At 42.9% G+C, this 27,587-nt stretch overlaps 1 non-coding gene and 4 pseudogenes across 1 annotated transcript; all 5 read right to left on the bottom strand.

The window, feature by feature from the left end:
- Window positions 1-5,165: 5,165 nt before the first annotated feature.
- LOC128654972 (U2 spliceosomal RNA) lies at window positions 5,166-5,352 on the bottom strand. Its single transcript, XR_008401595.1, has one exon. It is a non-coding gene; the product is annotated as a U2 spliceosomal RNA (small nuclear RNA).
- Window positions 5,353-18,009: 12,657 nt separating this feature from the next.
- Window positions 18,010-18,180, bottom strand: LOC128655069 (uncharacterized; annotated as a pseudogene).
- Window positions 18,181-25,083: 6,903 nt separating this feature from the next.
- On the bottom strand, window positions 25,084-25,288 carry LOC128655034 (uncharacterized; annotated as a pseudogene).
- A 311-nt stretch (window positions 25,289-25,599) lies between these two features.
- On the bottom strand, window positions 25,600-25,714 carry LOC128655078 (uncharacterized; annotated as a pseudogene).
- A 1,032-nt stretch (window positions 25,715-26,746) lies between these two features.
- LOC128654962 (uncharacterized) lies at window positions 26,747-26,950 on the bottom strand (annotated as a pseudogene).
- Between the last annotated feature and the right edge of the window lie 637 nt (window positions 26,951-27,587).

The raw sequence follows: 27,587 nt of genomic DNA, 5'->3' as shown, positions 1-27,587 counted from the left end.
TTTAGCTAGGATCTTGTAGTCCACATTAAGGAGCGAGATGGGTCTCCAGTTTTTAAGGTCGCATCTCTCCCCCTTCTGCTTATACAGGAACGTTAGCATACTCTCCCTCATAGAGGTTGGCATCCTGCCCCCCACCACCATCTCCTCATATAGCTCTAGCAAGTCTGGGTCAATGAGATCCCACAGCTTTACATAAAATTCCGCTGGGAGACCATCACTGCCCGGAGTCTTACCCGGCTTAAAAGATTTAGCGGCAGAGAGCAGTTCCTCGCCTGTTAGCGGGGTCTCCATGGAGGCAGTACCTGTGGGATCAATCGTGTTAGTTATACCTGACAGGAACCTATCTGCTGCAGCTTCCTCTGTTTCCTTGGGGGAGTAGAGATCCCTGTAGAAGTCTGTGACCACTTTCAGGACCCCTTGCTTCCCTTGCCTCAGTACACCGTCTGGGTCTCGCAGCTCAGTCAGGGGCGTGTGTGCAGCGTGGAGTTTCCTGAAAAAGAAAAAGTTACATTTCTCACCCTTCTCCAGGTTCTCCACCTTGGTACGGAAGATGATTCTCCTGGATTCTTCCTCAAAGTGCCCTTTCAGGTGCCTCTTGGTATCCTCCAGTTCCTCGCTCACATCTCATCCACAGAGTTGGAGATCCTGAAGGGACTGCAGACGGTTCTGCAGGCTCCTAAAGTCCCCCCTCCTCTCACTCACCAGGCGTCTGCCCTTAACCTGAAAGAAACTGCGAATCTTCAGTTTAACATACTCCCACCACTGAGCTACAGTGGGGAAGGCACACATCTCATCCCTCCATGCAATATAAGCACCCCTCAGTTCCCCTATTATATCCTCCCTTTCCAGCAAGGCACAGTTCAGGTTCCAGGAGCCCGGGCAAGATGGGAAGCCATTGCCCAGTTCTCCTGTAAACCTTATGGCCCTGTGGTCAGAGAAGAAGCAGGGGACCATGGAGTACTGCACATGTCTGACTGCCCTGGAAGTAAACAGGAAGTCGATCCTAGAGCGCACTGAGCCATCAGGGCGGCTCCAAGTGTAGTTCACAGAGCCGGCCCCAATGGTACCCACTGCGTCCCAAAGGATGCCTCACTGATCATCTCCCTCGGCAGTTTAGATGTAATGTCCAGCTTGGCAGCTGGGACAGAGCTACGCCCACCCTCCTCAATCGGGCAGTTGAAATCTCCGCCCATCACCACTGTCCTGGAGGTCGCAAGCTGCAGTCTGAGGCGTTGGAAAAGTTCCAGTCGTTCATTTTTATCAGGGGAGGCATACACATTGATGAGCCTAACCGGCTCCCCTGCCCACAAACCGTCTACTACCAACAAGCGGCCGCAGACGAGTTCATGGACAGTCTCGGTCGTGAAATGTCCACCCCTGATCAAAGTGGCTAAGCCAGCATTCCTGCAATCGCTACCCCCAGACCAGTAGGAGGGGCCGTGAGACCACTGTCCAGACAAATGCCTGTAGGACTGAGAAAAAGGTAAAGCACATTCCTGCAACATGTAAATATCGCATTTCTGAGACATTAGAAAGGTAAAAATGCACTGGCATCTATACACATCCCTAATACTCCTCACATTAATGGAAAACACAGTAAAGGTAGCCATCATGAAAGAGATAAAAAAGGTTGATACAGACAGCCACTTTAGTTACCCATCTCCGTTTCCGTCTGGGGATCACCACCTCCTGTGTCGGCCACATCCGGAGGCTCCTCCTGGCTGGACTGTATCCATTGGTTCTCTGGTTTCTCCAAGATCTCCTCTATGGTCTCTGTCACGCTGCGATTGGCTGGTTCATCTGTGGGTGTCAGGGAGTCCGTGATTTGATCGATATCGTCTATTGTTCCGTAGTCAATTGTGCTGCATGAAGGGACATGGTTATCTCGAGGGGCCTTCTTGTTGGTCCCGGCCTTGGGGCTTTCCTCCTGCAGCTTCCTTTTCTGTGCCTTCAGTTGCTCTGATAGTGGGGGACCTGCAGGGAGACTGAGAGGGGGAAAGGGGTCTGCTGCTGCTGGGGACTGGGTTAGAGCAGCTGCAGTGGGAGGGAGGGGGGGAGGGAGAGGCAGGGTGTCTGCAGTGGCAGAGCTGGCTATAGGGATTGGGGGAGGGGTGGGGCAGGGGGGAACAATAGCAGGCTGGGAGCTACCGGGAACTGCTATTGTTAGGGAAGAGGAAGGTTTTGCAGGGGGTGGGGCAGTAGTTAAAAGAGCCACAGCAGCGGGTGCTGTTTGGGAGGCCTCCTTTTGGCTGTGCCCCTTAACAGGCTTCCCTCCCTTGGCGGGGGCAGGGTTGCCTGTGTTCTTACCCACATCAGATTTCTTAGCTCGCTTTTTTTCCTGTGTGACAGGAGCCGGTCCCGAACCGCTCAGTCCCTTGCTTGCCTTGGCAGCATAGCTCCTGTCTCTCTTGGGGCAGTCCTTGAAGATGTGTGTTGCCTCTCCACAGAGGTTGCACGTCTTCTTCCTGGGGCAGTCTTTTGTGTCGTGTCCGGGTACTTTGCAGTGGATAAAGACTTTCTCTTTGCAGTCCTTGCCCAGGTGACCGAGCTGTCCGCACTTCCTGCAGGTCCTTGGGAGGTCAGGGTAGTACAGGATATTGTGGTTGTTCCAGAGGGAGAAACTCTGGGGTAGGTGTTTCACGCCGTCCTTGGCATCTTTGTCGGCCCACAGGCGTACTATAACTGAGTAGTTCCCAGTCCAGTAGCCTCCTTCGATTAGGATCTTTATGGGCTGCTTTACCACGGTGCAAAAGCGGCCCAGGAAGGTGGAGACATCTTTACCAGAGCTGTATGGGCTCCTCAGGGCCACTGTAACTCTCCTTTCCTCATTCTGGATTGGGCAGTTCCAGAGAAACTGAGAGAATGGCCTCTCCTTTATTCTTGACTGGACCATGCTCCAGTATCGCTTGCAGGCTGCCATGGTAAAGAAGGTGATGAGGAACACCCCCTTTATGAGCCCAGACTGTACTGAGGTGACTTCATCACTGGGGAAGCCATGGTCCTGTAGAAGCTTTTTACAGAAGAAAGCCTCATCTACATTTGGTAGCTTGCCCTCTACCTCTTTTAGCTGAGCCGCCACCGTCTGCTTCATCCACGGATCTAATTGTGGTAGCTTACCCTGGCTGCTGCTTCCTGGGGCTGGGGGGCCTTGGTTACTGCTGCTGGGGAGCAGAGCAGGGGGAGAGCTGCTGGCTGTCGGGGCTGAGGGAGCTATGGCTGTCTTGTCCCTCTTACGGCAACTGGTCTGATTGACCCTCCTCACTGGGGTGAAGCCTTCGCTGTCCATCCCTGTGGTCCCTTTCTGCACAGCTGGGGAGTGCTGTCTGGGAGGGCAGTGGTGGTGGGTAGCCGCTGGAGCTGTGATGAAGTTGTAGGCTTCAGCTGCAGTTCTCCAAGCAGCCGACAGGGGTCACTGTGCTGGAGTGCTGTTTCCTCCCAGGTGCACTTCCTGCTTTCGCCCACAGATGGCACTGTTACAGGTGAGCAGGTTACCTCTGTGGTGGAGCAGGTCCTGTAGAGGCTTGGAGGGGCTGCTAGGGTGTGCTGTCTGTGGAAGCAGAGAGTCTCCTGGCGTGGTCCTCCCTCTGATCTATTCGGAGATCTCGCAGGGGAGTTTTGCTCGCTCAGATCTGTGCGGAGATCTTACCAAGGGGTATAGCTTAGATCTGTGCGGAGATCTACCTAGGTGGTTTCGCTCTGATCTGTGCGGAGATCTCGCCCTGTAATCAGTGCTCTAGTTACAATGCCCGCTCATCCTCACAGGTGTTAGGAGTGTTTAGCCCCAGCATAAATCCACCCGGTGTTGGTGTACGGTCAACAAAGTCACAAGAGACTGCCTGAGTATTCCACTTCACTAGTGTTATGCGGAGGTTTTTAGGCCACTACAAGCATTTCATCCGCCAGGTGTTGGTAGGAATAAACAGTTCAATCGCCCTACGGTACCGACCTCCTCTCGTTTACTGAAGGTAATGCCCCACACCCAATAGCAGCAGCACCCAAACCCGCAGGGGAGGGCAACAGGCCAAATGTGGGGGTCCTTCAGATGCCTAAGGTTAGATTAGTGAGATAAATCTACACTTGATCTTAGCCAAAAGGCCGAGAAGCGATAACGCAACGCTCTTGTCTGGGACGCCGCACGCTCAGAGCACTCCCTCTGCCTCGGGGAGACAGAGCAGCACTCCAATGCTGACCACAAATCACACCATTGGAAATTCAAAAGCTGCAGCAACAACCAACAACAATACATGGCAGGCTGCTAGGCCACACAAAAAACACCACTACTGGCCAGGGATAACAGAAAACATTCTGCTTTATGAGAAAAAACAGCAGCAGCGACCAGGAACCTGCTGCTGCCTCCTGACTACTGGACAGAGAGCTGCTCTCCAATTTGCATGGCTCCGCCTCCTCCACCCTCCCCCGAAAACGGCCCCCCTCCTTCCCCTCGCCATTGTCGGAGCTGCACTCCGGAGACAGACAGAAAGGCGTGAAAGCCACCGGGCTGGCTGATCAGGCTGATTGCACCTAGTAGCTGCTGCTACTACTGGATCTTGTGGGCCTAGCTGCCTGCCTGTCTAGCTAGCTAGATAGCTAGCAGGCTTAACTTTTTTTTTTTCAACTTCCCTGTCCAGGCACCAGGTGGAGAAAGCAGCACACAGACAACATTGACAGCTCAAAAGACTTTTATTGTCTGCCAAGAAGGAGTGATAGATAGATAGAAAGAAAGAAATAAAGAAAATAGTTATTAAACACATCAATAAATCAAGCAATGGACACATCAAAATACATACAAAATGAGGAAACACATAAATAAATAAATAAATAAATAAACAAACAAATAAATAAATGAATGAATTTACACAGCAATACAGAGATTTGGGAAGAAATGCTCATCAAATGAAGAATGAACAAAAAAGCATAGCAAACACGTCACCTCGCCAGGTTACAGCCGTTTCCTAGGCTTCTTAGGGACAGCAGACAAGGGGTTAACAAGAGTCCAAAAGAAAGCTGCGCGCACAGGATGGCAAAAAAGAAAGCAGGCAGGACAGATGCTTGCGGCTGAGGCTTTCGTCCAAAATGCTGCTGCTGCAGCAGCAGCTGCAGCTCATTTCGGCTTGTCGGCTTTTGCTTAGTTTGGGTTGATTCTGTTTTTGTCACACAGCAAAAGAGAGGGGTGCACCGGTCCTGGAGGTACTGCAATACCAGGTCAATGCGTGGAGTGGACAGAGCAAGCTCTTCTTCCATCTCCCTGTTTCAAAAATCCATTTAATATATGGCACCCAGATAGGGCGCGTATCAGATATTAAACTGATAAGAACAGATTTTTTTTTTCTTTTCACTTCAGTTAAGAGTTAACCTCCAGTTTTAATTCCCCCGAAGGAGAATACGCACATAAAACCAATGAGGGACTCAATCACATCATCTGTGAAAAAGCCAGAAAAATCAGTAAAAACTGGCTTAAACAAACAGACATAAAATAACTGGCATAAAATAACTGGCATAAAACAACTGGCATAAAACAACTGGCATAAAAGAACTGTCCCTCAGAATAACCCTATAAGCTCACCCTCAGCTCTATCCCTCTCTTCACCAACCCAACTAACTGACCCTACAGCTGTCCCTACAGCTGTCCCTAGAAAAGCATAAAAAATAATTAAAAGGAGATCCGGCTCCAGAACAGAAAGCCAAAATGTGCTTTAGCGTCTATCTCCGATGCTTTTCTTGTCACGTAAATAATAAATATGGATTAAACTCAAGGCATATTGTACACAGTTCTTTACAGATAAAAGTTCATGATTAAAAAGTAAAATATTTCTGGCCAGCCAGATGGCTTCTTTAAAACAATTGATAATAAGCCAGACATATAAAAACTTTTCTTCCGCTATGCAAAGCATCTTGCCATATAAAACAGCCTCATGGTTGAGAATCCTCAGACCGCCTACCCACTTTAGAAGGGGACTAATTTGCCTCCAGACCTCTTGTGCAAATCTGCAGTTCCAAAAGATGTGAAGTGGCGTCTCACAACTCTCACACCCTGCTCGAGGGCACTTGGCACTGGCAACCAGGCCCCGTCTATGCTGGAATTCCCTGGTAGGGAGAGAGTCTGTGACAATCCCCCAGGCCAAATCCTTCTGGAAGTTAGATAGAAATTTATGCGCCACATTCTTCCAGATTTGTCGAGAGACAATTGCAGAAAAATTTATAACAGGACTTATAACTTCGCCAGTGAAAAATACCCCAAAAATTTTCTTATGGTCAATCAAAGTCTCTGTAGTAAAATTCTGCAACTTAAAAACTCGAATGATTCTCTCTAAAACCACATAATGTTTGGGCAGGTTAAACGCATAAGGTCTATTCAAAGCCAATTAAACCCATTTGTATTTGTGAAAAATAAATCCAGTGGTGTATTTTATAAACAAACTAGCAATGCAATCCTCACTGCAAAGAGCCATCTTTATATTATAGGATAAAAACTTAAAAACTTATCCATGTCCAGAGCGTTCTTCCCACCATTAAAAGACAATTTCTGTAGTTCAGTTCTTTTAAAACGCTCCATTTTAGCCCCCCAATAAAAAATAAAACATTCACGGATAATTCTCTTAATAAAACCGGGGGAAATAAAACCATGGATACATATAAAACAATGGGTAAAATCACTTGTCTCACTATTAAAATCTTACCCTCTAAAGTCAACTTCCTAAAAGCCCATAACTGAATTTTTTTCTTAACTTTAGCTAAAACGGTTTCCCACATAAAATCATACTTCATGTTACCCGTAAAATAGGTGCCTAAAATCTTAATCTTATCTCTCACAAACGGCACAGTCACATCAAGCAAACTGTCCCACCGGCCATACAACATACACTCAGATTTATCCGCATTCATCTTACACCCAGACGCACAACAGAACCACTCCACAGTCCTTACTGCTCTATTTAAAGAGACTATGTCAGTGCACAGAATGGTGATGTCATCCATGTATGCCACGGTTTTAGCTTGCGTTCCTCCCCCTCCAGGAACAGGCACAACACGAATCACCTTGTCTTTTCTTAATGCACATAATAGTGGCTCAACACAACAAATAAATAAAATAGGTGATAAAGGGCAGCCCTGCTTAACTCCAGACTTAATAAAAACACCATCAGTTAAAAACCCATTAACAGACTCTCTACTCACACAACCATCATACACACTCTTAATCTGATTCAGCATCCGTACAGGCACACCCATCCTTTCTAAAACCGTAAATAAAAACTCATGTGACACGCGATCGAAGGCTTTCTCAAAGTCTACACTAAAAAGAGCCAAGCTCTGGTCCCTATCTAAACAATAAAATATTGAATCTCTAATAGTGCTTAAAATTTCCGTAATACTCCTCCCAGGCACCGCACAGGCCTGACAGGGGGCTACAACTTTGGAAATGACAGATTTCAAACGGGATGCTAAAAGTTTAGTAAAAATTTTATAATCTGTATTTAAAAGTGTAATGGGACGCCAGTTCTTAATAAAATCTTTATCACCTTTTTTATAAATTAAAACAACAACTCCCTGCGTCCAAGATAAAGGTAAAATATTAAAATCACTACACTTTTTAAATAAAATCATAAAATCATCTTTTAAAACATCCCAAAAAACCCTATAAAATTAAATTGGTAACCCATCATTTCCTGGGGTCTTACCATTACTATAGATGAACAGGTAAGAGAACCTAAAGTTTAAGGGTTTAATATAGCACTCATTCCTACTAAGGTTAATTATAAAAAATTGAATTTTTATTTACTTAAAGTTAAACAATAATAAAGGGGAGTCAACACCTTTATAGTACCCACTAGCTCGCTGTGCACCTTGTCCCCCTGTTTCCTGGCCGATAGCAGCTCCCTCGGCTTCAGGTGACAGGGACAAGGGACAGCAATAAAACCAATATAAATGTGCACCGAGGTGCTTACAATTTCCACAAACGCGTTTCGGCTGTGTAAACCAGCCTTTGTCAATGTGTAAGAGCAAACCGAGGCCCGGGTGCCACCCTCTTATATAGTGCTAACACAGACTATCCCCACCAATCCGCTTCGGCCTTTGACAATGCCCATCATCGCACCAATAAGCCACTGTGCATTCAGGGCGTATCCTGATGCTCACATTTGATAGGATTCCTCTGAAGCGGCTTCGTCTCTACTGATTTTCAATTGGTTGCGCGTAATAACAACTTGGATATTTAAATTAAACACAGTAATGCCACACGGAATGAACGAAGCAAATAATTATTGGGTTTTCTTGTAAATTAGGAGGAATGATAATCTTAGTTTTCCGAATCTGTATTTAGAACAATACTTTGCAAAGTTGTATAAATGTAAAATGAAAATGTTGATTTTAGTTCAAATAACATTCCATGATAAAACATCTCAAGTGTTCGAAAGGGAACACAGGATGATTAATATTGTGAATGTATAATCAACATTCATATGGTACATTGTGCATACATGTAATAAGTTGTTTTGTTTTAACGTGCCGTCCATAGTGCTTTATCTGTTCCCCCCCCTCCCTTTTAGTTGCCAACAACTACTACAATCTAACAACTACTCTCATAAACATCCTCCGCTTATAAAAAGCATATAGAAAAAAACCCAAACATATTGTATATGTATTTTCATACTAATACTACTATGTGAGGATTATATATCTAGGTAGATAAGCATTCACATAAGTCTTATCACATTAACAAAACATGCTATAATTATAAATGAGTGCAATGCATCTTTACCTATAAGAGATGATAGAAACATATTTGACTTCATACTCTAATCAGGCAATATTTTGTCTATCAACTAACATATCTGATTTACACCATCGAAATGAAACATTAATAATAATGATACCATAAAGATATGAAGCTAAACTTCAGTGACATTTTTCTAAAATCTTGATACATGTAATGCACATATATTAGCTAACATACTGTCTGTGAGTGATGGCTATGTATAACTGGGTTAAATGTAATAGAATTACCAACTTCGCATAGAAATTCCATAATAATATTAATGGGTCATGACTCTGCTAGAGAACGTAAATCTTAGACTCAACATAGACAAAACAGAGATTAAACTGGACAGTGATCTCTTAGTTCTAGATATGTGACTATTATTTATTTATAGTGATCTGAGTAACTATACCAAGTCAGTAATCACACGATTCACTATAAGGAATCACCTAACTCGAACACTGCAGAAATGATGAAGTGACAGTTGGAATTGAAATACACCCACGGAAACACTTCAGAAGAATATTCCAATACTATAATCCGCCCTGGGAATGGCCACATTCACGAGACAATTAGAAAATATAATCACACAAGATTTTGTTTGAAATATGATATGTCAATGATGAAAAGATAGTAGTCGTTTAATGCATGAGCATAGAAAAAAGATTAAGGATGTTTAATCATATTACGATTAGCCGTGCAGACAGGACATTCTAACACTGAATTACAAAGAACAGTTGCTAAAGACTTAACTCGAACAGTAATATATAGCAATGATGGTATCAGCTAGTAATAATTACGAGATGATGGATATTACAAATAACTCAATATGTTCACTCTTAGGAAGTTTGTTTGTTTATCAAGTGAGTATAAGTTGTTATTACGCGCAACCAATTGAAAATCAGTAGAGACGAAGCCGCTTCAGAGGAATCCTATCAAATGTGAGCATCAGGATACGCCCTGAATGCACAGTGGCTTATTGGTGCGATGATGGGCGTTGTCAAAGGCCGAAGCGGATTGGTGGGGATAGTCTGTGTTAGCACTATATAAGAGGGTGGCACCCGGGCCTCGGTTTGCTCTTACACATTGACAAAGGCTGGTTTACACAGCCGAAACGCATTTGTGGAAATTGTAAGCACCTCGGTGCACATTTATATTGGTTTTATTGCTGTCCCTTGTCCCTGTCACCTGAAGCCGAGGGAGCTGCTATCGGCCAGGAAACAGGGGGACAAGGTGCACAGCGAGCTAGTGGGTACTATAAAGGTGTTGACTCCCCTTTATTATTGTTTAACTTTAAGTAAATAAAAATTCAATTTTTTATAATTAACCTTAGTAGGAATGAGTGCTATATTAAACCCTTAAACTTTAGGTTCTCTTACCTGTTCATCTATACTTATATATATTGAAGGGTAGCACCGGATTTATTATCCATTTATTCCTCTATACACTATATCTAGTGCCAGTTCTCTAATCTATTATGTCTTACCATTACTAAAACTTTTAATAACCCCTAAAATTTCTGCACAATTAAAATCCTGAGCTAAAAAAGATTGATCATTAAAATTAAAAGAAGAATACAATTGTGATAAAAAATGTTCTTTTAGGGAGGGATCTAAAAATTTAGGAGAATATAGATCCGAATAAAAATTAAAACCTCTTGCTTCATACCATTAATGTCAGATTTCCCCTCTATACTCCCCATAAAACTCTTTTTACTAACTAATTTTTTAAAAAAGAACCTAGAACACTTCTCATCCTCCTCTAAAACTTGTACCTTAGAATAAAAAATTATTTGTTTCCCCTTTTCCTCTAAATTTTTCCTAATTTCTTCTTTTAATTTTAAAATATCATCATCTACATTAAAACCATAAGATCGTGCCTGATAAAGTGCTTGAAGTCTAAAATTTAATTTACAATAAAATTCCCTCTTCTCCCTAGCCACTCTCTTACCCATTTTAATAAAAAAAGTCCCAAATTAAAACTTTAACTCTATCCCACCATAAAATAATGTCCTCATACCTCCGACTAAAACTCAATTTCTTATAACTAGCAATAAAACTCTGTCTAATAAAATCATCATCTAAAAGAGAGGTATTCAATTTCCAATAAGATTTAAAATTCTGCTCAGCAGGTAATTCACACACACACTCTAAAAGCTTGTGGTCAGAAAACACATTCTCACTTAAAAAGACCGCAAACTAAAAACCTTTGATAAAAACATAAAATCAATACGGGATTTAACCGCCCTATTACTCCACGTAAAACCAGGATCCGCACCATTCAACCTCATCCATACATCATTTAGCCTAAAATCCTCAATCATACCTTTCAACACACTAGCAGACCCATCCAAATACTCACTCACACTCATACTCTCCCTCTTCTCACCTGGTAAAACACAGTTAAAATCCCCACCTAAAATCAAAGGTTCTGATCCTGCTAAAAACAAAGCTAAAATCTTAAAAAACTCTAACCTCTCTTTCTTAATAACAGGGGCATAAACATTAATACATCTAAAACTAAAATTAAAATAACTGACATGGACAACTAAAAGCCTACCCGGGACAATTTCAATAAAACTATTAATAATAAAATCATGGCTATTAAAAAGGATGCCCACCCCTACAGATTTATTCTCGTTACTACCTGACCATACTGATGGGCCCCTATCCCAATATTTTTCTAAAATATTTTTCTAAAACTTCCACCTTATCATTTTTATCTATACAGCACTCTTGCAAATAAATAATGTTATTATTAGTGTTACCTAAAAAATCACACAGGGCTGCCCTCCGAGGAGGGCTTTTAAAGCCCCGTGTATTTAAGGATGCTATATTTAGCATCTAGAGAGGAGCAGCAAAACTTCCTACCTAGAAAATCTCCTAAGCAGGAAACCACCCTGGCCCTCCGAAATGTCACTGGGCACAGGACTTGCTACAACCTCTCCAGCAGGCACTGATGAATCATCAATCCTGAGTTCACTCGCTTCAAAGCTACTAACATCAGAAATATTCTCTGTTCCAGAAAAAAGACCAAAATCAATGTTCTGTAAGTCATCATTGGGGAATACCGGATCTTGTTCCAAAACAGAGAACCTATTGTCATGCTCCAGGTGGCTCAAATCAGGAGACATAGAGGACGATTCCTCACCAGGCAAAGACTTCAGCTTCTTTGAGGGATTTTCATCCCTCTCAGCCACAGGATCCACAACAGGTTTTATCAACTTCGGTTTCACAGAAGCAAGCTTCTCCACCTTATATCCTGATTTGACAGCTGACCTCTTTTGTTTAGTAGGAGGAACCAAAGACCCCTCAGTAGAACCAGAAACACCCACCTCTCCAGTATCCATGGGCTCACGTACCTCCTTAACAGACAAATCCATTTCTTCATCCGCTTCCTCCACAGGAGGCAAGGGGACAGACTGCACCGCCACAGGATGCGCCTGACACTCCCCCTTCTCAGAAGGAGTACCCAGACGCACCACAAAGGGCTGCTTCCGAGTCTCCCATCTGCGCCTCTCCGGACAGGAGCGACTCAAATGGTCTGACTCACCGCAGAGATCACAAATGCGGACGGTACAGTCTTTGCTCAGATGTCCTGACTTTTTACAAAAACGATAAACCTGGTTCTCGACGCAGTCAGAGGGGTCATGCCCATACCGCAAACACTTGCGATAGTATGGGGGCATTTGATTAAAGACAAGAATGCCTCTGTTACTCCCAATGGAGAACAGAGGGGGGTCTAAGAAAACCCCCAAATTCCTCCTCGTCTGGACGGAAAGACACCCTGAATTTCCATTTTCCCGTCCAGACTCCAAGGGAATTAAAGACTTTCCCCTCAGGATTAATCCTCGCACAGAAATGCATGAGGTAGCGGGTGATCTCTGCCTCCTTAACATGGGGATTGTACATATGAACAATAAGGAGTTTCTCCCCGCCACCAAACATAGGGGTAATTTTAACCCCCTCCAAAGCCTCATGTGCTTTATAAATCCTGCACTTCTCCAGAACAACAGTGGCCAGCTGGTTAGAAATCATAGTTAAAACAAAATGGCCTTTCCTATAAAAATCCTGGAAACACATAAACTGTTCAAAGGAAAAACCAAATAAATCAACCAAAATTGTTTTCTGCAAAAAAACACCACTTTTTAAAACTTGATGCTCCGGAGCCACCTGGATACGGAGCGTATCATGCGGATAAGATCCAGTAGGATCCACCCGCCTACGTCCTCCTGGTACCCCCTTACTACCAAATCGACCTCCAGCCACATAACCGACTCCACTACCTCGATCTCCAGCCTCCTCCCGAACTCCAGCCTCCTCCCGAACTCCAGCCTCCTCCACCAATCCACCTCGATCTCCAGCAACGACTCCTCCTCCATCTGCAGATCGGCCTCCATCACTTCCTCCGATGACATCAGCAACTCCAACTCCAGCTCCAACAATTGCCGCCATAATGGCAACTTTGATCCCAACTCGGACGCTTTGGATAGCTAACCCCCCAATAGCAGCAGGTGGTGCACCCGAAGGAAACACCACCAGGCCGAGGGGTCAGGTTCCGCAACTCCTAATGGCCCAGACACTTGATCTAAGCCAAAAGGCCGAGAAGCGATAACGCAACGCTCTTGTCTGGGACGCCGCACGCTCAGAGCACTCCCTCTGCCTCGGGGAGACAGAGCAGCACTCCAATGCTGACCACAAATCACACCATTGGAAATTCAAAAGCTGCAGCAACAACCAACAACAATACATGGCAGGCTGCTAGGCCACACAAAAAGCACCACTACTGGCCAGGGATAACAGAAAACATTCTGCTTTATGAGAAAAAACAGCAGCGGCGACCAGGAACCTGCTGCTGTCTCCTGACTACTGGACAGAGAGCTGCTCTCCAATTTGCATGGCTCCGCCTCCTCCACCCTCCCCTGAAAATGGCCCCCCTCCTTCCCCCCGCCATCGTCGTAGCTGCACTCCGGAGACAGACAGAAAGACGTGAAAGCCACCGGGCTGGCTGATCAGGCTGATTGCACCTAGTTGCTGCTGCTGCTACTACTGGATCTTGTGGGCCTAGCTGCCTGCCTGCCTGTCTAGCTAGCTAGCTAGCTAGCTAGCAGGCTCAACTTTTTTTTTTCAACTTCCCTGTCCAGGCACCAGGTGGAGAAAGCAGCACACAGACAACATTGACAGCTCAAAAGACTTTTTTTTTTTAAATATTTTTTTTTTTTATTGAGGTTTTTGCAAAAAATATACATAAAATACAGAACACCTTTTGTCATATGAACAAAATACAAACACAATTAATTGAAACATCTCGGTCTCTATATAGTACATTGGTGAACGGTTAACGATACCTCATTTTTTCAATAGTATATCATGTATGGCTGGCCAGTTAGGAACTTAGTTTTAGGTCCCATGGACCAAAAATATAGAAAATAATAGACAACTGATGGCCAGAAGTCTAGCCCTAATAGAGCTTCAAAAGGAGCGTGAATACGTTTAGCAAGGTGGGGAGGGGGAGATTCAGCGGGTAAGCACCGCTATGTATAGTAGGGGAAGGGTGGAGGGCGGAGCCATATAAATATAAAGGTATATTAGGAGACTTGGTGGGGACTCTTAGTCTTGGCCATGTAGCAAAGTAAATGGGCAATGCCATCTTGTTATCTATCTATGAATTATTAGCCATGCATAAGTAAATAAAATGGGGGTATAGAGAAGGGCAATTTAATATTAAACATGAAGGTTAAGTAATCTGTTGGATAATAAATAAACTATAATGTATTGACTCCTTAATTTAGCTGAGAAAGAGGGTTATGGGAAGATGAGTATTTTATAAATAAAGAGGGATACAGTGGAGAGTATGTCAAAGGGTTATAATAGTACACAATAGGATTGAGTATAAATATTGTGTAAAAACTAACATCATATCTAGACCATACATGCACATCTTCTAATCATGAAGTAAGTAAAAGGTTATATCACCACGTATAGAGGCATAATATAGATCTCCAATATTTGCAATGCTCAAAACTTGGTAACTTGGAAAATAGTCTGTATAATCCTGCAGGGCATCACAGATATATATCAACACTGATACAAACTGTCCCGCTAATACCAAAGAGTCCCCTTACTCACATAACAATAAACAGGAATAATATTATTATGGATATGTTAATAGATTAGCTAAATTGCAATCACGCGGACATATGGAGTCTAAGACATGTGATTGAACATATTACATATATAATCTGCATTAGTGCGATCAGAGGAGTAGCATCTCTCTAACCTTATGCCATATGTTGACTGTTATAATGGGTGGTAAACTAGGGTAAGGATGCGTATTAAACACTTAAGTATATAGTACAATAGGTAGACATAAGCCTTCAACTGTGATAATTGAATTGCCACTACACTAATATGGCCGTATAGAGATATGTAAATACCATAATAAAACACCATGCAACAGAATAAGTAGTAAGAATTAATGGTATCCTATGGCAGAATATAATATAGAAGCAGAGTGTGCGTCTGGAATTGGGATTGTACAAATTCCTGTTAGTCTAACCACCTTAACAGCTGCCCACAAGGGAATTATTGAGAGAAAATTAGCATTAACCCTTGCTGCACCTATATATATCTGATCCCCATAAGTAGATAAACTAAAGTTTCATCCCTGTCCTATATATTAGCTATCTAGATACACATCACTAGGTCATAAAATATACTAGGGAAGACAGGGCATAAAAAAAGCATATAACCCAGATACATATTCCATATAATGCAACATAAAAAAAAAATTAAGAAAAGGGAGCAAAACCTTTAGGGAAGCTTAGTAATAATGTCAGAAGATGACAATGAAAGTCTGCACCATGCTTCTCTAGCTATAGGCAAATAGAGAGTAGGAGGATATGCTATTTAGAGATTAAGCAGAGAGAGCAGATTGTGCATAAGATAAATAGCACTAAACAAAATCCTGCAATGCATAGAGTGGCTATTCTGTGGTGTGTTTACAACATGTTGCATAAAAAAAATAGAATAGCAGTGTAGTTGTTTCATACTAAACAGCAATAAAGGTAGATACTAGGGCTTTGTATTAGTATAGGGAAAATATCCAAAAAGAATTCCTAGAATATAGGAGGGTTCCAGCCCAAATTAGCGTAAGTGTACATACTACCCTCATGTAGCAGTGGTGTCTTATTAGTCAACAGAACAGGATTATGCAAGGACAAGTATCTATAAAACTCTCCAGTATAATAGGAAAAAAAACAAAAAACGTCTTATTAAAGTGCATGGAAAAATAAGAAAATTAGCATCAGGTGCCCGAGCCCACACAGAGTCTCACTACACGTAGTAGCATAATCTGTAAACAGTGTTAAACTATGCACATAATGTGCTCCTGAAATTCAATAACACAGAATATAAACAATACAAGAAGATGAAGACCAATCATTATTCCATAGGCATACAGTTAAGGAAATACAGGCATCATTTGTAAAGATCCCAGGAGTCATTGCCTTTCATTTTATGTAAACCTAAGCTGCAACTTAGGAGAGGTCACTAAGAGGAATGTTAATGTACACTCTAACATGACCAATTGCTAATCATAAAGTCATCCTATACCAGCCTTCCTCAAGGAAATGACCAAAGGGTTACTGAGCCAGTCTCTTAGTGACCAGAGGGTATTATGATCTGCACTCCGACAGGGATGAATAAAATATCCGATACCATGGCCATGTGGAGATGAGCTTGTGGGTTTTGGGTATGAGGACTCACCCTCTACGGGAACGTGGACGTAAGCTTTCACCATAACTGCACTGAAAGGCCCCAGCAACAAAGTCAAATCAGACCTTTGGTCGCAATCTTGTTCAGGTATAAGAGTAAGCTGCAAACCGCTATTACAGCGACCAAGTACCTCTGCATTAGCAAATGCTGACAGGAGACGAGTCATCTCTGCTGCTGTAAGGAAAGTCATGGAGTTTAATGGCCACCCGAGCACCTCCCTCTGAGATATATTTTTCGGCGTTATTTCAGTTTTCACTGCGGGTGCTGTATGATCGGCTGACATCACGCCGGGTTGGCCCTGTAAAGGGCAATCTGGATCTTCGTTTCCAATATGTCCTAGTGGCAGCTGGGATTGTGGTGGCGGAAGGTTTGTGAAGGTGAAATCTGTCAGCGCGTCTCCGTGCACGCTACTTGGTATTCCTCGCATCGCTGATCTCCACGTGTCAGTGAGATCGATAAAGCAGCTTTCCATCTGCTGATCTAGCCCTTGTAGTTTAGCGTAGAGTAGCTCCTGAGTTTCCTCCATTTTAAAAGCAGTGTCAGGCTTAGTCCTGTAGTCCCGCAATAGTGGAGGTAGGCCCAAGTATCTGATCTCACGCAGTCTAGCAACCTCCTATAGTATGGGTGCAAAATTGGTGATCAGTAGTACAAATCAGCTCAGGCAGGGTGCCTCTCCTTTATAGCTCGGCTGGTAGTTGTTTTTACATGAATTTAGCTCAGTCCATGGCTGTATTTAGGTATTGTAATTAGTTAAGGCCTAGGAGCTCAGCAGACCCACGTCTGATCTCCTCGGCTGTTGGCTCCGCCCCCCCAGCTCAAAAGACTTTTATTGTCTGCCAAGAAGGAGTGATAGATAGATAGAAAGAAAGAAAGAAAATAGTTATTAAACACATCAATAAATCAAGCAATGGACACATCAAAATACATACAAAATGAGGAAACACATAAATAAATAAATAAATAAACAAACAAATAAATAAATAAATGAATTTACACAGCAATACAGAGATTTGGGAAGAAATGCTCATCAAATGAAGAATGAACAAAAAAGCATAGCAAACACGTCACCTCGCCAGGTTACAGCCATTTCCTAGGCTTCTTAGGGACAGCAGACAAAGGGTTTACAAGAGTCCAAAAGAAAGCTGCGTGCACAGGATGGCAACAAAGAAAGCAGGCAGGACAGATGCTTGCGGCTGAGGCTTTTGTCCAAAATGCTGCTGCAGCAGCAGCAGCAGCTCATTTCGGCTTGTCAGCTTTTGCTTAGTTTGGGTTGATTCTGTTTTTGTCACACAGCAAAAGGGGTTAACAAGAGTCCAAAAGAAAGCTGCGCGCACAGGATGGCAAAAAAGAAAGCAGGCAGGACAGATGCTTGCGGCTGAGGCTTTCGTCCAAAATGCTGCTGCTGCAGCAGCAGCAGCTCATTTCAGCTTGTCGGCTTTTGCTTAGTTTGGGTTGATTCTGTTTTTGTCACACAGCAAAAGAGAGGGGTGCACCGGTCCTGGAGGTACTGCAATACCAGGTCAATGCGTGGAGTGGACAGAGCAAGCTCTTCTTCCATCTCCCTGTTTCAAAAAAATCCATTTAATATATGGCACCCAGATAGGGCGCGTATCAGATATTATCATCACTCCTACACTCATCTCTCGAACACTTTGCGCTTGCCACCAGGCCTCTAGCACGCTGAAAAGCCCTTGTAGGCAAACAGCCATGAACAATAGCCCATGCAAGATCTCTTTGCTGATTAGACAAGGACTTATGTGAAACACATTTCCAAATCTCCTCAGACATTTTTGCATTAAAAGGAGACACCAAACAAACTTCCATACCCTCACATGCTTTAGCTTTAATTTTTTTATAATCCCTCACCACCTCCAAAGGCTCATTCTGCAACTTAAACATCCTCACAGCTTTCTCCAGATAAACATACTGCCATGGTAAAGACCAACATAAAGGCAACGCATTATCAAACAAAACCCACTTATGGCGCCTAAAAAAGAAACCAGCAGCATACTTCACAAACCTACCACACAACCCACCTTTCAAACAAGCATTAATATAAAAAGACAAATATTTGGAAAACAAAAAAACAGAAATATTTGGAAAATTCTTTCCACCTTTAGAATGATCAAGATATAACTTCTCTCTCTTCAAACTTTCCATCTTACAACCCCAAAAAAACAAAAACAATACTCGAACCAACCTCTTTAAACACAAATCTGTAGGGGGAAAAACTAACCCCAAAAACAAAATCATAGGTAACACAATTTGTTTTAAAACTAAAATTCTGCCCTCTTTCGTTAAACTCCTCAAATTCCACGTAAGCATTTTCTTTTTGATCTTCCCTAACAAAATTTCCCAATTAATTTCACCTTTGAAATCTTGGGAAAAATAAACACCCAAAATTCTTAATTTATCAGAAACAACCTTAACACCAACACTATCCACCCCTTCACATTCCCCATACACCAAGCACTCAGATTTATCTAAATTCAACTTAAAACCTGAAACCATACTAAACCACTCAACATTCCTAATCACCCTTTGAAGGGAACACACAGACTTACACAAAATAGTCAAGTCGTCCATATAACCCAGGACTTTTAAACACACCCCACCACCACCAGGAATTGGTACCCCACGAATAACCTTATCACATCTAATAGCTTGTAACAAAGGTTCAACAGAACAAATAAACAACAGAGGAGAAAGGGGACACCCTTGTTTCACCCCACTCTTCAAACTCACACCTCTAGACAAAAAACCATTAACCAAAATTTCGCTAACATTCAAACAATACATAGTAGAAATCTGTTTACATATGAAAACAGGAAAACCCATTCTTCTCAAAACAGACAACATCCACTCATGATCCACACGATCAAAAGCCTTCTCAAAATCCAAAGTCAACATAACAACACTCTGACCTCTCACCCTTTCATGCCATACAGCATCTCTCAAAACACTTAAATTCTCATGCAAACTCCGACCAGGCACACCACACACCTGATTCTCACCCACAACCTTAGCAATAACATTTCTCATCCTAACAGCAATCAACTTAGCAAAGATCTTATAGTCACAATTTAACAAAGTAATTGGACGCCAATTTTTCAAACATTCTTTATCACCTTTCTTCTTATAAATAAGAGACACAAAACCCCGTCTCCAAGACAAAGGTAACACATCCACTCTCATACATTCACGAAAAATCAAAACAAGATCATCTTTCAAAATCTCCCAAAACTGCAAATAAAACTCAACAGGCAACCCATCACATCCAGGAGTCTTACCTGAAGCAAAACTCTTAATAGCACTCAAAACCTCATCCTCACCAACCTCCCTACACAAAACTTCTTTATCATCCAAATCCAAACAATCTGACACACCATCAAGAAAAAAATCTTTCAAATGGGAATCAACAGGTCTTTTGGAAAAAAGATCAGAATAAAAATCAAAAACAATATTAAGCAAGTTATCAATATTGGAATGACCATCAAGACACTCCATCAAATCTCTACTGCGTTCACTAATTTTCTTAAAAAAATAACGAGAACATTTCTCATTATCTTCTAGATTTTGAACCCTAGAATTAAAGATAATTTCTTTCCCTTTTTCATGAAGGGCAGACTTAATTTCTTTTTTAGTTTTTTCAATTAGAGAAGAAACATCAATTCCTACACTTCTCATCCTAAAATGAGACTGCAACTGAAAATTTAAATTTTCAAAAAACCACCTCTTTTCCAAAACCTTCTTCCTTCCACAAACACAAAAAAACTTCTTAATTTGACCTTTCGCCCATTCCCACCATAACAAAATATCACTTGTCCTCTGATTTTGCAATTTCCGATACAACACAATAAATTCATTCCTAATCCCATCCTCACCTAACAAAGAAACATTCAACTTCCATAAATCCGACCTACCTCTCCTAATACACGTACAATCACACTCACACAACAACAATACATGATCAGAAAACCCATTAACAATCAAGGACATATGACTAACCTTAAAAAACCTAGGAATAAAAACAAAATCAATCCTAGAAAAAACAAAATTATTCTTCCATGTAAACCCATCCTCCACCCTATTTCCACCCTTAACCCAAGCATCACATAACTGAAAATCCTCAAGTAAATTTTCCAAAAAATTAGATGTTTTGTCAATCCTACCACAATCAGCACCTCCTAACCTCTTTTCCCCAGGCAGCAAACAATTAAAATCACCCACTAATATAACAGGTGTAGAACCAGACATAAAGAAAGGTAACATTTGAAATAAATCTTCCCTATCATGAATCCCCACAGGGCTATAAACATTAATACATTTAAATAATTCTCCACAAAAACTAAATAATAATTCTACACAAAAACTAAATACAATAACTAAAGCTCTCCCTGGAAAAATCTCCTCAATAGATTTAATAAAAATATTTCTACCACCTAAAATAACCACACCCGAATTCTTAATGTCATTCCCACCAGACCAAGCTGAGGGACCAAGGGACCACTCATGCTTCCAATCTGTATAATCTTCTTTCCTAGAAATATTACACTCTTGTAAACAAATTAAATCACAGTCTAAAGATTCTAAATAAGAAAACAAAGCAGCCCTCTTGGAAGAGCTCTTCATAGATCTCACATTGAGTGAGACAACCTTAATCATCCTCACAAGATAACTTGTTATTTCATCTTGATGTTTAGCTCCAGAACTTCCATCAGGCAAGGATTCCATTTCTGTAATAGCTTTAAAAGAGGAAACACAAGCATCCTCCAAGAAAGCTGAGGTAGATTCACTGGACAACATCACTTCTTGCCTTGTAGGATCATACAATGGACTTTCTATCCCCAAAGGGGAATCTGCCATAACTGACAAGACAGGAGTCCGCTCTAACTCAGATTGAAAATCCAGCTCAGCAGGAGGAGAGAAAGGCAGACGTTCCCCTGCCAGATCATCAAAAAGAGAATCAAAAGAATCTTCTTTCTTAGATTTCTTAGCCAGCTGCTCAAATTCCAAAGAATCATGTTTATTTTTAGAAGATTTTACATCAACCTCCATCTCACCTTGAGCAGCAGTTTCAAGACATGAAGGACCTGCAACCTCATCTTTATCAGAAACAGCCACCTTTATATTAACTCCGGCCCCAGAGGAAACAGGTTTGGCAGATGACACACCAACACCAGGGCTGGAACACCAAACACCAGGATCCCAGGATCCATCCTCTCTCTGGGTCCAACCGGAGCGAACCAAAGTCTCAGCAACAGGCAAAGCAACAGCCTGTTCAACAGCTTCGGGAGTAACAGACAAATTCTGCTTCCTCCTTACAAGGGATGAAGATTCACCCTGGAAACGAGCCTTCTTAGGACAAGAGTCACACAAATGACCAGCCTGCCCACACAAATCACAGGTCTTCTGTTTAGGACATTTGTCACGAGCATGCCCTTCCTGCCCACAATTTTTACAAGGATCTTTCTTAGGGCACTCATCCTTCATATGGCCAAAATCCTGACAGTTCCTACAAAAAAAGGGCTGCCCAGGATAAAACAAATAACCCCTATTGCGCCCAATAGAGAAATTTGAGAGAGGATGATCCAAACCCCCATGGCCATCAGAATTTTTATTGAAAATGACCATAAAACGCCTCTTCCCATTACAGATGCCAAAATCATTCACAACCTTATATGTGAACCGTACCTGAACACAGTATCTTCTAAGAAAAGTTACAATATCCTCAGTTTCCACATAAGGATTGTACATTAGTACTGTCAAAGGCCTCTCAATATTTTCAGATGTGGAAGTAAACTCCACACCTTTGAGCAAAGGATGGCCCCTATTCTCCCTATACTTCTTGTACAAATCAGTAAACAGGTTTTCACAAGCAAGGGTCAAATCATAAATACCTCGAACAGGATTATCTTGAAGGCAGTAGATTGATGCTCTTGCAAAGCCAAACAGACCTTCCAGAATTCCCTCCACCAGACATTTCAAATTCACACGACGTCTCTCCTCCTCCGAAACCGTCACCCGAAAACTGTTCCTCAAACGAGCTGTTGCCGACCGAAATCCAGAAGAACTCGCCATGATGTATTCAGGATCACCTTCTCCCACAAAGCTTACCAGGGCAGTCACCCCCCAATAGCAGCAAAGGGCTTAAGGTGACATAGTCACCGATGCCCTAAGGCCGAGGGGTCTCGTACCCTGATTCGCAAAGCCAAATGACACAACCAAGGATCGTGCCAAAAGGCCGAGAAGCGATAACGCAACGCTCTTGTCTGGGACGCCGCACGCTCAGAGCACTCCCTCTGCCTCGGGGAGACAGAGCAGCACTCCAATGCTGACCACAAATCACACCATTGGAAATTCAAAAGCTGCAGCAACAACCAACAACAATACATGGCAGGCTGCTAGGCCACACAAAAAACACCACTACTGGCCAGGGATAACAGAAAACATTCTGCTTTATGAGAAAAAACAGCAGCAGCGACCAGGAACCTGCTGCTGTCTCCTGACTACTGGACAGAGAGCTGCTCTCCAATTTGCATGGCTCCGCCTCCTCCACCCTCCCCCGAAAACGGCCCCCTCCTTCCCCCCGCCATCGTCGGAGCTGCACTCCGGAGACAGACAGAAAGGCGTGAAAGCCACCGGGCTGGCTGATCAGGCTGATTGCACATAGTAGCTGCTGCTGCTACTACTGGATCTTGTGGGCCTAGCTGCCTGCCTGTCTAACTGCCTGCCTGTCTAACATGAGGTAGCGGGTGATCTCTGCCTCCTTAACATGGGGATTGTACATATGAACAATAAGGAGTTTCTCCCCGCCACCAAACATAGGGGTAATTTTAACCCCCTCCAAAGCCTCATGTGCTTTATAAATCCTGCACTTCTCCAGAACAACAGTGGCCAGCTGGTTAGAAATCATAGTTAAATCAAAATGGCCTTTCCTATAAAAATCCTGGAAACACATAAACTGTTCAAAGGAAAAACCAAATAAATCAACCAAAATTGTTTTCTGCAAAAAAACACCACTTTTTAAAACTTGATGCTCCGGAGCCACCTGGATACGGAGCGTATCATGCGGATAAGATCCAGTAGGATCCACCCGCCTATGTCCTCCTGGTACCCCCTTACCACCAAATCGACCTCCAGCCACATCACCGACTCCACTACCTCGATCTCCAGCCTCCTCACGAACTCCAGCCTCCTCCCGAACTCCAGCCTCCTCCACCAATCCACCTCGATCTCCAGCAACGACTCCTCCTCCATCTGCAGATCGGCCTCCATCACTTCCTCCGATGACATCAGCAACTCCAACTCCAGCTCCAACAATTGCCGCCATAATGGCAACTTTGATCCCAACTCGGACGCTTTGGATAGCTAACCCCCCAATAGCAGCAGGTGGTGCACCCGAAGGAAACACCACCAGGCCGAGGGGTCAGGTTCCGCAACTCCTAATGGCCCAGACACTTGATCTGAGCCAAAAGGCCGAGAAGCGATACGCAACGCTCTTGTCTGGGACGCCGCACGCTCAGAGCACTCCCTCTGCCTCGGGGAGACAGAGCAGCACTCCAATGCTGACCACAAATCACACCATTGGAAATTCAAAAGCTGCAGCAACAACCAACAACAATACATGGCAGGCTGCTAGGCCACACAAAAAGCACCACTACTGGCCAGGGATAACAGAAAACATTCTGCTTTATGAGAAAAAACAGCAGCGGCGACCAGGAACCTGCTGCTGTCTCCTGACTACTGGACAGAGAGCTGCTCTCCAATTTGCATGGCTCCGCCTCCTCCCCCCTCCCCCAAAAACGTCCCCCCTCCTTCCCCCCGCCATCATCGTAGCTGCACTTCGGAGACAGACAGAAAGGCGTGAAAGCCACCGGGCTGGCTGATCAGGCTGATTGCAGCTAGTAGCTGCTGCAGCTACTACTGGATCTTGTGGGCCTAGCTGCCTGCCTGTCTAGCTAGCTAGCTAGCTAGCTAGCTAGCAGGCTCAACTTTTTTTTTTTCAACTTCCCTGTCCAGGCACCAGGTAAAGAAAGCAGCACACAGACAACATTGACAGCTCAAAAGACTTTTATTGTCTGCCAAGAAGGAGTGATAGATAGATAGATAGAAAGAAAGAAAGAAAGAAAGAAAGAAAATAGTTATTAAACACATCAATAAATCAAGCAATGGACACATCAAAATACATACAAAATGAGGAAACACATAAATAAATAAACAAACAAATAAATAAATAAATGAATTTACACAGCAATACAGAGATTTGGGAAGAAATGCTCATCAAATGAAGAATGAACAAAAAAGCATAGCAAACACGTCACCTCGCCAGGTTACAGCCGTTTCCTAGGCTTCTTAGGGACAGCAGACAAGGGGTTAACAAGAGTCCAAAAGAAAGCTGCGCGCCCAGTATGGCAAAAAAGAAAGCAGGCAGGACAGATGCTTGCGGCTGAGGCTTTCGTCCAAAATGCTGCTGCTGCAGCAGCAGCAGCTCATTTCGGCTTGTCGGCTTTTGCTTAGTTTGGGTTGATTCTGTTTTTGTCACACAGCAAAAGAGAGGGGTGCACCAGTCCTGGAGGTACTGCAATACCAGGTCAATGCGTGGAGTGGACAGAGCAAGCTCTTCTTCTATCTCCCTGTTTCAAAAATCCATTTAATATATGGCACCCAGATAGGGCGCGTATCAGATATTAAACTGATAAGAACAGATTTTTTTTTATTTTATTTTTTTATCCTACCCTATCACCTATCACCAAATTATTCACATATATATATATCCACAAATTTACAATAGCTAACTCGTCCAAATCAAAATCCAAATCAATCCAATAACCTCGCCAAATTTCAAAAGCCAATTAATCAGTCCATAATAATTCCTTCCAATAATTTCCAATAATTCGTTCTTGGTGGAAATTGCAAAAAATGCCAGGCCAGCGTACCCACACAGGCGACCGCTGCCAAATGCTCTGGGAGGCCAGATACAAGCAAGGAGAGGTTTCACAACCCCCTCAAGCCTGATACCCAGGCCCCCCCTCGACCCCTGACCAAGACCAAGCTGTTCTCCACCCTGCTAGGGGATTTCAGGTCAACCCAGAAAACCACCGAAAACCAGGACGCCCTTACTACCCCCATGTACAATGCAGGGCAGATACTACACTTGATCTCAGCCAAAAGGCCGAGAAGCGATAACGCAAAGCTCTTGTCTGGAACGCCGCACGCTCCGAGAACTCCCTCTGCCTCAAGGAGACACATAACACCTTTGGAAATTCACAAGCTGCTGCTGCTGCAACCCACAACAACACAGGCCAGGCTGCTAGCCCAGGCAAACAAACACAACTAATACAATCTGCTTCAGGATAAAAAAAGCAGCAGCGGCGACGACGACCAGGAACCTGCTGCCCGACTACTGGACAGATAGCTGCTCTCCAATTTGCATGGCTCCGCCTCCTCCACCCTCCCCCGAAAACGGCCCCCCTCCTTCCCCCCCCCCCCGCCATCGTCGGAGCTGCACTCTGGAGACAGACAGGCAGAAAGGCGACAAAGCCACCTGGCTGATCAGGCTGATTGCACCTACCTAGCTGCCAGTGGATCTTGTGGGCCTAGCTGCCCGCCTACCTACCTACCTAGCTAGCTTGTAGGCTACAATCATTTTTGAAAAAACTTCCATGAGCGGGCACCAGGTGGAGAAAGAAGCACACGGACAACATTGACAGCTCCAAAGACTTTTATTGTCTGCCAAGAAGGAGGGAGAGATAGATAGAAAGAAAGAAAGAAAGAAACAAACAAAAGAAAGATTTTATAAACACATAGATATAAATCAAGCGATGGACACATCAAAATACATACAAAAGGATGACACACATACATCAATAAATAAATAAATCTACAAATAAATGCATAAATAAATAATTAAATAATTAAATAAATAAATAAATTCACGCTGCAATACATAGATTTGTGCGGAAAGGCTCGTCCCATGAAAAAGGAACAACCAAGGCTAACAAACACGTCGCCTCGCCAGCTAAATACTGCTTCCTAGGCTTTTTGGGCCCAGCACACAAGGGGTTAACAAGACTCGGAAAAGAAAGCAGGCAGGAAAGCTGCTCGTCGCTGAGGCTTTCTTGCAAATATCTGATGCTGCTGTAGCTCTTTTCGGCTTTTGGTTGTTGCATGGATGAGGAGGAGGAGGATCATTCTGTTTTTGTCACACAGCAAAAGAGAGGGGTGCACCGGTCCTGGAGGTACTGCAATACCAGGTCAATGTGTGGAGTGGACAGAGCAAGCTCTTCTTCCATCTCCCTGTTTCAAAAATCCATTTAATATATGGCACCCAGATAGGGCGCATATCAGATATTAAACTGATAAGAACAGATTTTTTTTTTTTTCTTTTATTAGAAAAATACAAATTTTAAACAGAAAGAATAAAACATATATGCATAAAATACAAAAACAATACAATTAAAATATCAATACAGTCAGAAAGAACAAGTTTATGTTTTTATTTTTGAACTAAAGTAGCCCAGGAATTAGGTCTCCATAAAACATAAGATTCCTTATCATTTCTTTTCTTGTCAATCAGGAAATAAGAAAAGATCAGACTGAAAAAAAAACCAAGACAATCATTAATAGACAATTCATTATGTTCGAACAAAAATAAATTCCTAAATTTCCAAAGTGACTCTTTAATACTATTACAAATCTGCCAAACCACTCTGTGTTTTACATTAGAGAGTAAAAGAGTTTTACCATATGAAATCATTTCATAATTTACATTGGAAACGCCAGTAAGGGAATTTAACAGATCAGCACACTTATGCCACATGCACTTAGCAAATGGACATTCCCATAAAATATGAAAAACGGTTTCAGCGCCCCCACAGGTGACTCTAGGACAAACCTCAGACCTTACCAAACCCCTCCTGTGTTGGAAAAAACGGGTAGGTACACATTGATGTACGGCAGCCCAAGCGAAATCTTTCTGAAAATTAAAAAGGCATGGATGAGAAACTTTTTGCCAAATTTCTTTACAAAAAATTTCAGAAAAACGTTCAATTGGAACA

Source organism: Bombina bombina, chromosome 3 (assembly GCF_027579735.1).
Source record: "Bombina bombina isolate aBomBom1 chromosome 3, aBomBom1.pri, whole genome shotgun sequence".
In the NCBI taxonomy this organism is placed as follows: Eukaryota; Metazoa; Chordata; class Amphibia; order Anura; family Bombinatoridae; genus Bombina; species Bombina bombina.
This window is presented reverse-complemented; position numbering and strand designations above follow the sequence as displayed.